The following is a 5,698-nucleotide window of genomic DNA, read 5'->3' on the forward strand; positions in this document are numbered from 1 at the left end:
AAATTAATTGATAAATAAAATGTGATCGATCCAGACACTGGGATATCATTTAGCATTAAAAAAAAAATTCCAATCTATTCCCCAACTTGGATGAACCTTGAAAACATTATGCTGGGTGATATCTCTACTTGCCAGCGACCCACTCTGTGTCACCTTGGACCTTGTCACCACCCAGAACTGCCTCCGTTACGAAACTTTAAGCTCCACATTCCAACTTCTGAAAACAACCTGCTATTCTTCCAGCTCTCACTCTCTCTCTGTTACCTTGAAACTCCCTACTCTTCCTTTTTCTCCCACTCCATCTCTCTCCTCTGGGCTCTCTTACCTTACTTCACTTTAATCGCTGTCATTATTCCCCTCAGTTTGCCCTTTTCGCAGTCTTTGTATTACACCTGCCCCGCAAAACCAGAGATAGGCCTTGAATCAATTTTTTATCATACCCATATTGGGGCTGTTAAAAGCAATTGAAAAAAATTACACAGCTCTGTGCAGAAAGATGACACAATACAACTGGTTTCCAGACTCAACCAGGTCCTCTGAGCCACTTGAAAATCCTTTTATAATAGATCCCTGATTGGTTTTCCATCTCATTTGTTTCATTTCAAATACAATAGCTTCTTTACTTTAAACTTCTGATCAACATTCTCTCCCTTTAGCCTCAATAAAACGCCTTGTCTCCTTGCCCCCGCCCCCCAACTGGAAACTATCTGCAGCCACTATTTACATGTTTTTGATCATCTAGAGAAGTTTTAATTAATGCTTCTTAGACACGTTAAGTAAAAGAGTTACCAGGAATTGCCACATTTTGCATTGTTATTCAAAAACCATCAAACTTCTAAGTAGTGAAGAGCACCTATTGAGCAACTACTATTTCTGAGGAAAAGAAGAAAAGACATAGACTTGAAGGATATAGATACATATATGTTTGTATATATACATATACAGTCATATGTAGGTAAAACAGCTTTATTGAGATGTAATTCACATACTGTACAATTCATCCGCTTAAAGTGTACAATTCAACAGTATTTAGTATATTCAGAGTTATGTAGCTATCACCAAAATCAACTTTAGAACATTTTCATCACTCTAGCGAGAAACTCTGTATTAGCAGTTATACTCCCGTTTGCCCCTAAATTCTCCAGCCCTAGAAAACTAATATTCTGTTTTCTGTCTCTTTTGTGTTTGGCTTTTATCACTCAGCATAATGTTTTTAAGGTTCATTCATGTTGTAGAATGGATTGAAACTTCATTTCTTTCTTTCTTTCTTTTTTTTTTTTTTTTGGTGAGGCAACCCGGTTGACCTCACAGATTACAAGCTTTTGATCATCTTACAATCCCCTTTTTTTTTTTTTTTTTTTTAATGCCTACAGCACCTGTTCTTCCTAGGTGGTCTCCCATCCAAGTACTAACAGGCCTGACCCTGCGTAGCTTCCGAGATCAGACGGGATCGGGCTTGTTCAGGGTAGCATGGCTGTAGACAAAACTTCATCTCTTTTTATTGCCAAATAATATTCCATTATCTGGACACACCACATTTTATAGGTTCATTAGTTGATGGATGTGTGGGTTGTTTCCACTTTGGGCTATTATTAATAATGCTGCTATGAACACTCATGTGGACGTATGTTTTCCATTCTGTTTTCTTTCTTTTTTAAAATTAATTAATTAATTAATTTTTTATAGTGACATTGAATAATGAAATCCAATAAGTTTCAGCTGTACACTTTAACAGTAAGGCATATATATATTATATATATTTACACTGCGTGTTCACCTCCCATAGTTAGATTTCTTTCTGTCACCACATATTTGACCCCCTTTACCTTGTCTACCTCCCCCTTCCTCCCACCCCCTACCCTCTGGTAACCACTAGTCTACAGTCCATGTCCATGAGTCTCTGTTTGTTTGTCCTGTTCCTTTGTTGCCTTTAGGTTTATATCCCACATATAAGTGATATCATGTGATTTTCAACTTTTTATGTCTGGCTTATTTTGCTTAGCATGATTATCTTGAGGTCCATCCATGTTGTCACAAATGGCAGTATTTCATCTTTTCTTATGGCTGAGTAATATTCCATTGTATATATGTACCACTGCTTCTTTAGCCAGTCATCTATCATGGGACACATCTGTTGCTTCCATGTCCTGGCCACTGTGAATGATGCTGCTATGAACATCGGTGTGCAAATATCTTTTCAGATGTGGGTTTTCAAGTCTTTGGGGTAAATACCCAGTAGAGAGACTGCTGGATCATATGGCTATCCAGTTGTCTCAGACTATTTTTTTCTCCATTGGATGGTCTTGGCGCCCTTGTCAGAATCAGTTGACCATAAAAGTGATGATGTATTTCCAAACTTTCAATTCTATTGATCTGTATGTCTTTACTTATGCTAATTTCATGCTGTCTTGATCACTGTAGCTTTGTAGTAAGTTTTGAAATTGGGAACTGTAAATCCTTCATTTTTACTCTTCTATTTCAAGATTGTTTGGGCTATTCTGGGTCCCTTAAGGTTCCATATGAATTTTAGGATAAGCTTGTCGATTTCTGCAAAGAAGTCAGTTGGGATTTTGTTAAGGATTTAATTGCATCCAATGGTGTCCTGAAGAGTACTGCTACCTTAACAATATTGCCTTTTATTTGTTTAAGTCTTCTTTAATTTCTTTCAACAATATTTTATGGTTTTCGGAGTATGGATTTTACATTCTTTTATTAAACTTATTCCTAAGTATTTTATTCTTTTTCATGCTATTATAAATAGAATTGGTTTCCTAATTTCACTTTCAGATTTTCCATTGCAATATATAGAAAATAATTTTTGTATATTAATCTTATATCCTGTGACCTTGCTGAACTCATTTATTGGTCGTAATAGTTTATGTGGATTTATAGGATTTTTAATATATAAGATCATGTCATCTGGCACCTGAAGGTTCGTAGGGATGACAGCTGAAGTGGTGGGAATGAAGTGGGGGTGGTTCAATCTCTTCAAAATAGTGATACATTTTTTTGTTGAAAGTTTTTCATTTTTCTAGTTAGAAAAGATGAGTCTATTACAAAATTCATTACTAATTATTTATACATTACATTTCAACTAGATGTGTCTGAAAAACATAGTTTTGATTTTTACCTCAAGGGTTGCACTTATTGATCTACATAAAAACATTAGATCATGATTCCAAGATACTCCCAATATCGATCTCTTTTTTCAGAAGGCAACGTGGTTTAATGGAAAGATCTCCTCAGCCTTTGGAATCAAAAGGCTAGTTTCCAGTCCAGCTTTGTCCATATTAGCAGTGAGACTCATGCACACCTACCACACTTCACAAGGTTACTGTTGAGAGTCCCATGAACTACTTCTTTGGGCTTTATTCCATGGGATGGCTGTTTCCTCCACAGAAGATTGAGCCTCAGAGGGGTGGCAGTACGTTGGACTAGAGGAGGCAGGACCAGCTGAATGTAGAAGCTGTTCTCTTAGGAAATGCCTGCCTTTTTAAAATCAGGTCACTTCCTTGGTTTTGTCATGGATCATTCCTTTCCCAGTTTAAAACTATTATGACATTCAACCTCATTCAACCTCTCCCAATTAAGGGTGGATCTGTCTTTGGTGAAGATATATCCAGACCTCACCCAGCCTGGTATCTGCAGACTGAAGAGGTTCTACAGGATGGATGGGTAAATCACAGTAATAATCAGGAAGAACACACAGGCTGTGGCCTTATCTTAGTCACAGAGCCAAGGCTTTGTTGCCAGGATGGAGAATTGGCAGGAGGAATTCCATGCCTAATCATAATTATCACAAAGCTCATTGCTTTAGCTGCACCACTGCTTCCTTCCTTAATATGCAGTTAAGGATTGACTTTCTAAGAGACAAACAACATGTCTGTTTTATGACAGCCAAAGTTTGTAATCCTAACGTGGTTTCCCAGCTGGGTTCAGCAGCATGGTGGCAAGAGTGTGACCTTCGAATCAGTTTGTCCTTGAATTCAAACCCCGGCTCCATCTCTTAATAGAATGTGACCTTATCTATTTATGTAACTTCTCTGTGTCCCTGCCACATCCTCATCTGTAAAGAGTATATAGTAATTCATAGAAACTATTGTGAGAATTGAATAAAATATATACAGTTCTTACCAGGTGATAAGACCATGATACATTTTAGCTCCTAGAAGTAGTAGTAGTATTCTTCTTCAAGGCATCTAGTTGATTAAGTTAAGAAAATTTATCTGAGGTTCACTTCAGTGGTTTCTAAACTTTAGTATGCATTACAATCACCAAGAATATTTTTTTTTTAAATGAAAATTCCCAGGCTCTATCCCCAGAATTGCTGATTCAGTGGCAGAGCCATGAATCTGCATCTTTAGCAAGAATTCTACTCCAGTATTCAGGTGATCCATGGGTGCTTTTTAAAATCAACTTTTATTCTGATGTAATTTCAATTTACAGAAAAGTCACAAAAATAGTACAAAGAACTCTCGTGTATGCTTTATCGAGATTCATCAGTTTTTGATAGTTCACTATATTTTCTTTATCAATCTCTATTTATCTCTATTTGCCTCTATCTATAAAATTTTTTTCTAAATCATTTGAGAGGAAGTTGCATATCATGCCCCTTTACTCCTTAAAATATCAGTGTATATTTCCTAAAAAATAAGGATATTCTCTTCACATAACCACTGTTTAGTTATCAAACTCAGGAATCTTAATATTGATAAGATACTTTTATCTAATATATAATCCATATTTCATTTTTATCAATTGCCTCTTAATGTCTTTTATAGCAACCTTTTTTCCCCCATATAAAATCCAAGCCAGGGACCACCTGTTGCATCTAGCGTGACATTTCTTTCATCTGCTTTAATCTGGAGCAGTGCTCCAGCCTAATTTTGGTTTTTTATGACATTGACATTTTTTAAAGAATACAAATCAATTATTTTATATAGAATGTCCCTTATTGTAAGTTTAGGTAATGTTTTCTAGTGACTAGATTTAAGTTACACATTTTGGGCTAGAATCCTACATAATTAATGTGTCATTTTCAGAATATCCCCTCTGGAGGCATGCAATATTGATTTGCTTCTTATTGGTGAAATAGACTACACTTCGAAAAATACTTCACTACTTAGAAAAAATTCGACTAGGCATTTTCTGCTCCATAAGGCCTCAGAACCTCAAGTGGTCAAAAAGGAAACAAGACTTTTATTATTCTGAATTTTCTGATTGTTTGTTTGTTAAGGGTCTTATCTGTTTATTGCCTACGTGCTTCGTTAGATCACATATTAACCATAGCTGCTATTACATTCGAAACCAGAACATACTATGTTTAGCTTCAAAATTCCCTACCTCCACCCCCTATTTCATTCTTAGTAACTCTGGATCATGACTTTTATTTTGTGGTTAAGACAGGGAATCTATGCGATGTATCAAATAACATAACTAGACCCATCCGTGTAGTTGATGGTAGTTTTGAGGTTGATGATTTAATTTCTTGCATCACACATTTTACAAGGATATGTTTCCTCTTCAATGGTGTGCTTGACAGTACTCACTTATTCTTACTTTACCTCCAAAACATACTTATCTATGAACAATAATTGATGTATTACCTTATTACTAATATTTTCATGTAAAATCTCTAGCCTGCTGTCTCAGTATAGTTACTTCATTGTTGACTATATAATTCTCCTGGCATTCATTC

At 35.9% G+C, this 5,698-nt stretch overlaps 1 pseudogene; it reads right to left on the bottom strand.

The window, feature by feature from the left end:
• Positions 1-1,364: 1,364 nt before the first annotated feature.
• Positions 1,365-1,482, bottom strand: LOC120617832 (uncharacterized; annotated as a pseudogene).
• Between the last annotated feature and the right edge of the window lie 4,216 nt (positions 1,483-5,698).

This window comes from Pteropus medius, unplaced genomic scaffold (assembly GCF_902729225.1).
Source record: "Pteropus medius unplaced genomic scaffold, Ma_sr-lr_union100, whole genome shotgun sequence".
In the NCBI taxonomy this organism is placed as follows: domain Eukaryota; kingdom Metazoa; phylum Chordata; class Mammalia; order Chiroptera; family Pteropodidae; genus Pteropus; species Pteropus medius.